This window comes from Dama dama, chromosome 9 (genome assembly GCF_033118175.1).
Source record: "Dama dama isolate Ldn47 chromosome 9, ASM3311817v1, whole genome shotgun sequence".
Classification (NCBI taxonomy): domain Eukaryota; kingdom Metazoa; phylum Chordata; class Mammalia; order Artiodactyla; family Cervidae; genus Dama; species Dama dama.
The window spans coordinates 46,395,621-46,406,859 of NC_083689.1; the positions used below are offsets into that span (position 1 = coordinate 46,395,621).

General features: G+C 53.6%; 1 protein-coding gene and 1 long non-coding RNA gene across 11 annotated transcripts in view; one reads left to right on the forward strand and one right to left on the reverse strand.

Moving 5' to 3' along the window:
- Positions 1 to 5,006, reverse strand: part of SBNO2 (strawberry notch homolog 2) — a 42,409-nt gene extending 37,403 nt beyond the window's left edge. For 6 of the 10 annotated variants that reach the window (XM_061151208.1, XM_061151207.1, XM_061151206.1 and 3 more), the window contains exon 1: positions 1,293 to 1,448. The gene's annotated coding sequence lies outside the window, so the exon portion shown is untranslated. Of the gene's footprint in view, positions 1 to 447; positions 583 to 1,292; positions 1,450 to 4,875 lie in introns of those variants that run through there. The other 4 variants (XM_061151201.1, XM_061151199.1, XM_061151198.1 and 1 more) reach the window with 4 other exon arrangements.
- Positions 5,007 to 5,166: 160 nt separating this feature from the next.
- On the forward strand, positions 5,167 to 8,690 carry LOC133062337 (uncharacterized). Its single transcript, XR_009694147.1, has 2 exons — positions 5,167 to 5,563; positions 5,944 to 8,690. It is a non-coding gene; the product is annotated as an uncharacterized LOC133062337 (long non-coding RNA).
- The last annotated feature ends 2,549 nt before the right edge of the window (positions 8,691 to 11,239 follow it).

An 11,239-nucleotide genomic window follows, 5' to 3' on the forward strand; every position in this document is an offset into this window, starting at 1 on the left:
GTGGCCCTTCTTCCCTCTGGACTCTGGGGGCCCAGCCCCACTTGCCTGGAATCTTTCCTACAGGGACAGACCCATCACACTGGCCTCCGGGTTGGGTCACCTGGCCTGGCAGAAGGCAGGCAGGTTCCCATCTGAAGTCTGTCCAACACCAGCCCCCCTCATCACGGGTGCAACATTCACCACCCCTCCAACTGCCAGTAGGCTTCCTCCCAGACGGCTTCCAGGCCAGGTGCAAACAGAGGGGATCACACCTGGCCAGTCAGGCAGTGGACAGGCAGAAAGGAGGCCCAGGGCAGGCAGGACCGACACACTTCCCACACTCAGCTGTCTCTCCCTTTCCAGAATGTAACAACATGATGCTAGACACTCCTACCTGGCTATCCACGCCTCTGCTCCCAGACACCAGCCTCTCCCCACCAGTGCTCTGGTGCTGGGAGGACACCTCACCTTTCCCATCAATCCACACAGGCTACTGCTCCACAGGCTCCAGGTCTCAGCAGCCCTGGGGTAGGGGCCACCTCTGCCCACCAGCGCTCCGCGCCCAGCTCCAGGAGACACTCTAACCCAACATGCTCTGCCTGCTCAGTTAATACCAGCAAGGGCCCCATCCCAAGGCCATGGGATCGCACCCATAAAAACGCAGGGCGGAGAAGCCAGGACAGCAGGAATCCGGGAAGAAGGGTCACTGCGGAGAAAGGGTGGGAATCTGCGAGGAGCCTGAGGTCAGGGGTCACCCAGAGAGGGAGGGGCTATAGTCACGGAGCTGGAGAGTCACAAGAAGAGAGGAGTCAAGGAATGACCGGGGAGCAGCCAGGAGGAGGTCACCAAGTGCAGGAGAGCCACAGAGAAGCACGGGGTCAAGGGTCAACAAAGTAAAGTCCGGGTATCACCAGGGAGCGCCAGATAGCGGGGGATCAGGGAATCAGCCAGGAGAAAGAGAGGAAAGGGTTGGGAGTCGCCCTGTTTCAGGGTTCATGCCAAGGCGGGTGTCAGGCGGGGGAGACGGAGCGGCGCAAGGTCTGGGGTCGCCAAGGAGGACCGAGTTAGAGTTGACGGCGAAGGACGGGATCGGGAGGGTCGCGGCGGAGGGCGGGATCAGGGGGTCGCCCATGAGGGCGGGGACACGCCGCCGCGCTCCCCCCGCCCGCGGCCCCGGAACCCCAGAATTCCGTAACCCCCGGCTCGGGGCGCGGGCGGCCGCGGGGTGCCATGGCCTCCGCGGGCCGGGTAGAGCGGCTTGGCCGGGCAGGGGTGGCGGGAGCGGGCCGGGGGTAGGGCCGGGCGCGCCTCACCTCGGACCCGGGTCCGGCCGGGCGCGGAGCCCACGGCGCCTCCGTTTCTCTGAGCTTCGCCGCGGCCGCGCTCACTTCCGGGTTTCGGGCGCCATCTTGGGGGGGCTCGCGCACTTCCGGTCATGCCGTGGGGGCGGGACCTCTGGTGGGCGGGGTTTGGGCGTGGGGCCTTCTCTCGGTGACCCCCCTCCCCCAGCCCCTTGAGGCCCTTCTGCCTTTGGAAGGGGCTCGAATTCTCGAGTGAGCCTCCGTTTCCTCCTCTGCAGCATGAGGAACCATGCCTACCTGCAGATCTTTGCATGACTCTGCCCTCCCCTGGTGCACTCTGACCCTGACCTTTCAGCCACTGGGGTTCTCAGACACCCCAGACCTTGGCCTCGCAACCATCTGAAAGGGCCCTGGGTCCTCCTATCATACTCTCTCTCTTGGTTGCCTTCCTACCAATAGTAGTCTGCTCATTAACCTATCTCTATTCTAGAATAGGAGTCCTGGGACCACCCGCCCCCGGACAGGGAGCCAGGCACACGGGGTCTGATAAGCCCCAGAGGCCATCCTGAGAAAAGCAGGATCCTCTCAGACAGGGGCCTTGAGACCTGAGTGGCTCCCCTGCTGTCTCCTTCCCCATCAGGGCTTACAGGGGCCTCATGCAAACAACGCTGGGATCTGCCTCATTGTCAAGCACAGGATGGGACTCAGCTGCGGAACAGGCCTGCTGTGTTCCTGTGACTAGGGCCTACTGGACCCACCAGGGGCTGGGCCTGGCAAGTCAGACAGGGCCAGTGCAGGAGGCACCACCCCCTCCCCATCAGAGAATGAAGACGCTGCCACCTTTTCCTGGACCCACCTTACCAACCAGCCAGAGGCCTCATGTACCTGGTCCAACCCCTTGAATTTAGAGGCCACCTCTTCACTTGCTTGTCTATTCAATGAAGTGTTATGGATGCTGTTATGTGCCTGGCCTTGAGCTGGACAAGTCCGGGGCCCCCAGAGAGGACTCAGTTCTCATCCTTGCCCTCAGGAAGCCCCCAGTCTAGGGGAAACAGAGCTGGGACCAGACACTCCCATCTGCAAGATCAGGCATAGGGCTCAGTGAGGAACAAAGTCTCTGCCTAGGGCATCATGGAGGGCGGTGTTGAGAGGGTGTTGAGGCTGGGGCTTTGAAGTTCAAGTAGGAGTTTGCCAGACAGCTAAACTTAGAGCAAATTAAAAGCTGTTCAAAGGCCAGATCTGGTAAGGAAGATGAGTATGTTTAAAAAATCTGTTTCCCTTGGGACATCCCTGGCAGTCCAGTGGTTAAGATTCCTTGTATCCACTGGAGGGGGCGTGGGTTCAATCTCTGGTTGGGGAACTAAGATCCCGTATGCCATGGGGTGTGGCCAAAAAAAGAAAAAAAAAAAATCTGTTTACCCTAAAAATTCAGGACCTCCTGTACCCAAACCCACAGGCACAAGAGAGCAGATGGAGAAACTGGGACCCAGAGAGAAGTAATATCCAGATGGAGCTCCACTTTGGCATGCGTTATTTTTGGCAATTGAGTTGTAACCGTGACCCTGGAACTATTCTTTATAGCTAATGAGAAGAAATCCAATTGAGCAACAGACTTAAGCTTCAAAAGGGTGAATAAATTTGATTCACGGAGCATCTGGTGGCATGTTTCAGTTTCTGCTCACACAGGACCATCAAACAATTTGCAGGGCCCAGTGACATGTGAAAACGCAGGGCCCCTTGTTCAAAAAATAGCAAGAACTTCAAGACAGGACCGTTAAACTGAGCACAGCCCCCCAAGCTCACATCGAAGTCCTAAGTTACACACCCACGAAGCTGGCCCTGCCCCCACTGCAGCCCTCTGGGGTCTGACTGATAGTACCTGCGTTTTGCCGGTGGGGAAACTGAGGCGCAGAACTGTTCCACAGATGGCTCAGGTCACAGAGAGAGCCGCCGGGAGGCGTGGACTCGATCTCCACCACGTCCACCTCAGAAAAGCACGAGATCTCTATGGGTAATTCTGCCTGAAACGGGGGCAGTTTGCCCAGGCCGGGGTGGGTCCAGCCATCTCAGCATGGAGGAAACTGCCAAGTCTGGGGATGTCTAGGGAATTAGTCAGATTTGGGGATTTCCAGGGAATCACGAGAGGCAGCTTGGGAGACCAGAACGGATGCTACTCTGGAGCTCAAAACCTGGCCCTAGGTGCTGTGTGACCCCCAGAAAGTGACTTAACCTCTCTGTGCCTCCATTTCCCACAGATAATAGTGGCTATTATTTTTCAGACAGCTAAATGAACAGTGCCTAGTATTAAGACGTTATGAATGTTTCCAGCTGAACATCTGGATCATGGGGTCACCTAAGTGACTCCATTCAATCGTCAGAAGTGACCAAGGCTTTTCATCTGGTGGCGACAGGCTCACAGAAGACCCCAGGTCTGCTGGTGGAGTTCTGTTTAAGGTCAAAGAGCCTCCTCTTCAACCCCTCCCTCTTCCCCTGCCCCATGGAGGGGCACCTGACTGTCCCCCAGACACTTTGACCAGGCTCAAGGAAGTAGGGTCGCCATATAAAATGCAGCACACAAAGTTAAGTGTGAATTTCAGGTACAAGAAGAATAATTTTTCGTGCTAGTATAGCCCAGGCAACGTTTGGGCTATATTTATACCAAAGAACTAGCCTCGGTGTATCTGAAATTCACCTCTAACTAGGATGGAAGTTCTGTGTTTTTATTGGTGAAATTAAGGCACTCTACGTGGGAAGTGCCACGCACAGAAATGGGACCCAGGAGAAGCCCTGGCGAGCGGCTCCCTCTCGCGGAGCCTCGGCGTTCCCGCCTGCTAAATGGGCGAGATGTTAGCACCAAACACACAGGCGAGTTCCCCATGTGGATCATTATTTCAAAAGAGCAGAAAACTTCACACGGATGGAGGTCAGATCACTGGGGGCTTCCCTTTGAGCCAGGTGATTCTCGGCCTAAGTCAGGAGTCTCCCACCAGCCTCGGTTTCCCCCGGGGGTAGGACCCCGGGGCTAGGCCCGCCCAGGGAGGAGGAGTCGGGTGATGGACAGGTGAGGCGGGGCAGGTGGACCCGGCCCGGGGGCAGGGGCAGGGACTCGCCACTTCCTGTTTCTCCACATTCTGGAAAGCCCCGGCGTTCCCGGACCGCGCAGCGCCTCCTCCCTCCCCGCGCCTCCGGGCCCGGGTCCCTCACCACTTCTCCTTTCCGCACCCGCTTCCCCCCAGCCCAGTGGTCGGTTCCCGGCTCCCTCTCCCCTCCTCTCCCCGCCTCCCCTCCTTTTCCCATCTCTTCTCCGGCTCTCCTCTTTTTTCTCCTCCTGGAGCCCCAGTCGGCGCCTCCGGGGTGAAGAACAGAAAACCGAGGCAGCAAGGTCCCACGAGCCATGTCTGTGTCCCCCGGCCTCCGGTCACTTTCCGTCTTTCCTCCCCCCGCCCCCCCCCCCCCCCACCACGGTGTCTCTCTCTCGATCGCTGTCCCCTTGTCCCTCGGTTCGTCCCAACCTCTGTCCCCGGCTCCACTAGTCCTCCCGCACACACGGAGCCGACTCCGCCCTGTCCAGCCACCCCGCCCCCTCTGTGCCCACCTGACACTTGCCCCGAGGCGTCTTCAGGCGCAGGCACTGGCTGGCGGTTTCCAGGGCCTTACAGCTCCCTCCCGCCGTGTCTGACCCGGAGCTGGATCCTGCCAGGCTTGGCTAGGCTGCCTCTGAGCCGGGGCCACTTCTGGGAACAGCAAACCTGTCCAACAGGTTTGAGATCCGCCCCAGACAGGGCTTCCCGCCTCTCCGCTGGGCCGGGGACACCAGGGCTGCAGGGGTTAAATGTGACACCTGACTAGTACCCCCCAACCCCAGGCTGGGTCCTGGCTGGGCCCTAAGGTTGGGGAGCAGGTGGGAGGGGAAGAAAGATCAGCAATTCACCCACCAAGCCCACAGGGGAAGAAGTGTAGGGGGAGGGCTGGCATGTGCCAAGGCCCCAAGGAACACCTATGTGGGGCTCAGGCAGTGAGGCTGGGAAGAGGGAGGAGGCATTGTTACCCTCAACCCCCCCCCCCCCCCCCAACTAACATAAAGCTAGGGTGAGGCTTTTATCCTGGAGCACTAGGGAGCCACTGAAGGTTCTGAAGAAATGGTGTGGTATGGTCAGGGTGGGGCTGGAGGTCACCTGATCTGCCACATATGCTGGACAGGGGGCCACATCTGCGAATCTCATCTGGTGGAAAGACAGAGGCTGGAGGAAGTGGAGCTGTTGCCCCAAAGCCAAAGAGCCAAAGTTTGTATTTCTTCCTTATTTATTTATTTTTGGCTGCATCAAGTCTTATTTGCAGTGCATAGGCTTAACTGAGACATGTGGAATCCTAGTTCCCCAACCAGGGATCTAACCCGCTTCCCCTCCATTGGAAGGTGGATTCTTAACCGCTGGAACCCCAGGGAAGTCCCTCTGAATTTCTTTCTATCCAGCACCAGTAGTGAGCCAGCCAAGGCAGGGAGCTGTTGGTGAGGGGAGCAGGGGTAGGTGTAGGCTGGGGGTTGGTGGGGGTTACCCAGAGGAGGGTGGGAGGGCTGTGGTGGGGGGGGGGGGGAGGAGGTGGACCTCAGCTTTGGTAACATACCACGCATTCATCCACTAAATGTTTATCATCCCGGGGCCAGGCACGAGGGACAGAGCAGAGCACCCAACACATGCGTTATGCTCCTGGGTCACAAGGAGATGGACCCACTGCCCCTGTGGCACAGGACAGGTCCCTGCAACACAAGTGCCAGAGGAGGATCCAGGCAGGTGGACCAGGCCCTGCCTTGCCCTGGCCTAACCTCCCCGCTGTAAACCACAGCCAGCTGAGCACTGATGTCACCTGTGCTGGGACTTCCTGAACCTTCACCTTGGATCTGCCTGGACCCATGGGGAAATTCCAAGCCAGGCAGGGACCAGCTGACTCATGTCCAGGCTCCAGTGGCATGCAAGTGGCCAGGCTTCTGAGGGGCATCGGGGGCATTTGGATCACTCTGTGGAATCTGCCCCCAGGCTTAGGGAGAAGCCAGACTCCCCAGCCTCAGGTCAGGAGTCCCCATCAGAACCTGCTAAGTGAGGCCAGGAAGCTGGGTTCCAAAGGGTGAGAATTTGGGGCTTCAGAGTTTTTCTGGAAGTGGGGTACTGAGCTGGTCATTTGATATCCCCAGGGCTGTACAAATGACCAGCCAAAAGGATGGAGCTCCAGCAGCAGAGCATGAGGTTACTACCTCCTGGGTTCAAATCCCAGCTCTGCTAGTGGCTCTGGGACCCCAGGCAGGTTACTTAACCTCCACGTGCCTCCGTTTCTCCACCTGTAAAATGGAGAAAAATCACAGTACCTCCTTTGGAGGGTTTTTGTGAGAATTTGTTGAGGATCACTGTGAGCTTGGGGACGTTATGGTAAAAATGTTTTAAAAAAACAAACTCATCGCAGCACAATTCATAACAGAAGTGGAAACAACCCCATGTACTTCAGTTAATGTCGTCATGTACAGATGTGAGAGTTGAACCATAAAGAAGGCTGAGCACTGAAGAATTGATGCTTTTGAACTATGTTGCTGGAGAAGACTCCCGAGAGTCCCTTGGACTGCAGAGATCAAACCAGTCGATCCTAAAGAAAGTCAACCCTGAATATTCATTGGAAGGACTGATGCTGAAGCTGAAGCTCCAATACTTTGGCCACCTGATGCGAAGAGCCGACTCGTTGGAAAAGACCCTGATGTTAGGAAAGATTGCGGGCAGGAAGAGAAGGGGACAACAGAGAATGAGATTGTTGGATGGCATCACCGACTCAATGGACATGAATTTGAGCAATCTCCGGGAGATGGTGAAGGACAGGGAAGCCTGGTATGCTGCAGTCCATGGGGTCACAGAGTTGGACACGACTGAACAAGAATAACATCAACTTCAGTTAATGGGTGGACACACACACCGGTCCCTCCACACACAGGAACATCATTCATCATGAAAAGGGATGAAGCCCTGACACTGGCTACCACGTGGATGGACCCCAAGAACATGATGCTCAATGAAAGAAGCAGACAGACAGACACACCATGGGATTCCACTGATGGGAAGTGTCCAGATCAGGAAGATCCACAGACACAGAGAGTGGGTTCCTGGTTGTCAGGGGCTAGGGAGGGGGTGAAAATGACTGCTTATTGGGGATTCGATGTTTTAAAGGGGTGATGACAATGTTTTGAAATTAGAGGTGGTGGTTGTACAGGGTGAATGTACTAAACGCCACTGTACTGTACATTTTAAAATGGTCCATTGTGGACTTCCCTGGTGATTAAAAGTCCACTTGCTGATCAGGGGACACAGGTTCAATATCCCTGGTCAGGGAAGATCCCATAAGCTAAGGAACAAATAAGCCCATGTGCCGCAACTATTGATGTGCAAGCGCCCTACCTGTGCTCATGAACAAGAGAAGCCCCCATACCCTAACTAGAGAGTAGCCCCAACTCACCACAACTAGAGAAAGTCTGGGCACAGAGCAGCCAAAATAAATAAGCAATAATAATAAAACAGTTAATTGTATGTCATGTGAATTTCACCAAACTAACAAAAGGGAAAGCAAAGGGCAATTGACCCTGTAATCAAAAGGGTGACAGATGTCACAATCAAGACGTCATGAAATCCTAAACTAAAGTTGCATTCGGATCCAGGAAGGCCTCCAAAAGCAACAGGTTTCAAACACACTGGAGAAATTCCATGACCACTGACCGTGATCTTCGGTGTGGACAGTGGGGACCCTTGATGTAATGGGCTGGGATAACTCCTCACCCTGTGGTCTTCCTCCCCAAGCCCATCACCCTGGTCTAACCCTGAGAACACCACCATGTGTGCTAAGTTGCTTCTGTTGTGTCTGACTCTGTACAACTCTATGGATTGTAGCCCATCAGGTTCCTCTGTCCATGAGATTCTTCAGGCAAGAATACTGAAGTGGGTTGCCATGCCCTGCTTCAGGGGATCTTCCCGACCCACGGGTTGAACCCACATCTCTTACATCTACTTGCATTGGCAGGTGGGTTCTTTACCACTAGTGCTGCCTGTGAAGGTCTGAGAACAACACTGGAAAAACTCAATCAAGGGACGATCTACGAGATTTCCCACCAGTCTCCCTTCAAAGCTGTCCAGCCATCAAACACAAGGAAAATCTGGACTTCCCTGGTGGTCCAGTGGTTAAGACTCCATGCTTCTAACGAGGGGGTGGAGGTTCAACATCTGCTCAGGGGAACAAAGGTCCCAAATACCCTGCAATGCAGGCATGATAAATAAATAATAAAATAAGTAAAAACAAGGGAAGTCTGAAAAATTGTCACAACCCAGAGTTGTAATGACTAAATGTCATGTGGGAATCCTGATGGGGAGTCTTGGGGCAGGAAAAGGACCTTAGGGAAAAACTAAAGAAATATTTTTTTTGAAGTGAGGAATTTAGTTGATCACAATATATTAATGACGTGTCCTACACTCATGGAAGATGTTAACGTCCGGACAAAGTGGCTGCCAGAAGACAGGAACTCCCTGTACCATCCTTGCAACTTTATTTATTTATTTATTTATTTTTTAAGTTATCACAGTCATAGTTGCCCTGTTCTCTAAATTAAAACTGAGCAGGACTCTGTGGGGTGGCGACTCTGGAGTACAGATCTGCTGTACTGTAAAATATAGGCTTTATTCAGCCTCTTTGACCTTCCCTGAGTTCCAAGTCATAGATCTGAGCCTTGTATGATTAAAATCGCAATCCCTTGGTCTGCCATTTTGTTGTAACATACCCAGTTAGTAGTAGCTGGAGGAGGGATAATTGGAATTTTAATAGACAAAATAAATCTCTTTCTTTTCAGAAGAATACCATCCTTGCAACTTTAGATTTCTAAACCTATTAAAAATTATCAAAGTATAAGACCTGATCCATCCTCCCACCCCACCCCATGGGATGAAGCCCACCTAGGCTGGACACCTGCAGCTTCCATTGCCAAAACCCCCTGCATGAGTCTTCCCTCCAAGTTTGGTTAGAATATTTTGGTTGCAAGTGATAGAAACTGCAACCGAAACGGGCAGGTTTTTTTTTTTTTTTTTTTCTTTTAAATGGGAATTTTGGGCTTGTGGAACTGAAAGGTTCAGGGATAGATTTAACTCAGAGTTCTCCCCCTTAGCACAGCTGACATTTGGGACTAGATGGTTCTTTGTGTTTTACAGCTGTCCTGGGCACTGTGGGGTATGGACAGCATCCCTGCTCCCTACCCACCCGATGCCAGAAGCCCCACAGTCTTTTTTTTTTTTTTTTTTTACTGCACGGTATGTAGGATTTTAGTTCCCTGACCAGGATCAAACCCATGACCTCTGCAGTGAAAGCTCACGGTCTTAACCACTGGACCACCACGGAAGTCCTCCCCGCAGTCTTGACAACCACAGGTGCCCCAGTATCCCCTGGGGGCAGGACTCCCTCTGATCCAGCTGGTATCAGACTCAGCTGGATCCAGAGCCCTCAAACAGTGTCACAAACATTTGTTCACCTTGTCATCTCTCAATTCTTCCATCTTTGCTCTTGGCTTTTTTCTTCAAGTCTCCCCACCTTGGGACAAAGATGGTACCAGCAACCCTTGACTAAATCCCCACATGAACTTAACAGCCCCAGCAAAAGGTCAGCACCTCTTCTGCAAGAGAAGCAGCAAAAGTCCCAGGGAAGGTTTTGATTGGCCCAACTTTAGTCACATGGCCTTGTTGAATCAATCTCTGTGGCCAGGTAAGGGAAAGCCCTCATTGGCCAAACTGGGATCACATGATTGTATGGAGTCAGTCAATGGGGTTAGAACCCCATGATGTCAGCCAATGGGGTGAGTACACTGTGGACTGGATTGGAAGCAGGGGGGAGTAGCCCTGGGCAGTAGAGTCTCCTGCTGGGCAAGGTTGGCCTGTCATCCCACTGTGGGCTTTAGCAGGGCAGCATTAATAAATGAGTGAGTGGTATACAGTAGTGCTCAATAAATGCATGCTGGATGTAAAGTAGTGAGTGGATGGACAAATGGCAGAAGCTGGGGTGATTGCCACATATGGCCTCTACTAGTTAGCAGCTGCCATGTAACAAATTTCCCCAAACAACAGAGGCTTAAAACAACACACACATTGATTATCTCACAGTTTCCAAGGGCCGGTGGAGCTGGGTCCTTTGCACAGGCTACATCACTGGGGTTGACCAGGGCTCAGAGCTCATTGGGAGGCCTGATTGGGGAGGGGGTCACTTTCCAGGCCCCTCACATTGTTGCAGGATTTATACTCTTGGTGCTTTAAGACTGAGGGCCCTGTTTCTTGCTTGGTGTTGACTGGAGGCTGCCCTCAGCCACACGTGGGCTCCTCCAACTCGGCTACTCACATTGTCAAACCCACAGGGAGGGGATATAGGTCTGACCATGCATGGCATGATGTCACATTGGCCACAGTCTGTTGGCCCCACCCTCTCAAGAGAAGTGGCCAGCAGGAGGTAGGATCTGGATCACATTAGGGTCTGTCCTCCACACAGCCTCCAGGTTCAGCAGAGGAAACATCAGCCTTGTGTAGCTCAGAGCTTGAGTGCCATAGAGTGCCATCACCTGGAGAGGGGGGTCCATAGACCCCAGCCTGTGAGCCCGGGCCAACTGCTGTCCATGTGTATGAGGACTGCATCACCCTATGAGTGATGTCTACATTTCGAAGTAGGTGAAAAAAATAAAGGAGACTTCTTTTGTGACACTTGAAAATGACATGAAATTCACATGTTGGTATAAAGTTTCCTTGGCAAAGATGTATACCTTCCACTAAGCATCCACTGTGACTGCTTCCGTGACATGACGAACAGAGGTGGAGAATCAAGAGAGTCCAGCAAGTCGCAAAGCTGAAAATGTTTGTTCTCAGGTCCTTGACACAAAGGGCTGGCTGAGCCCTGCTCTACACAGTCAT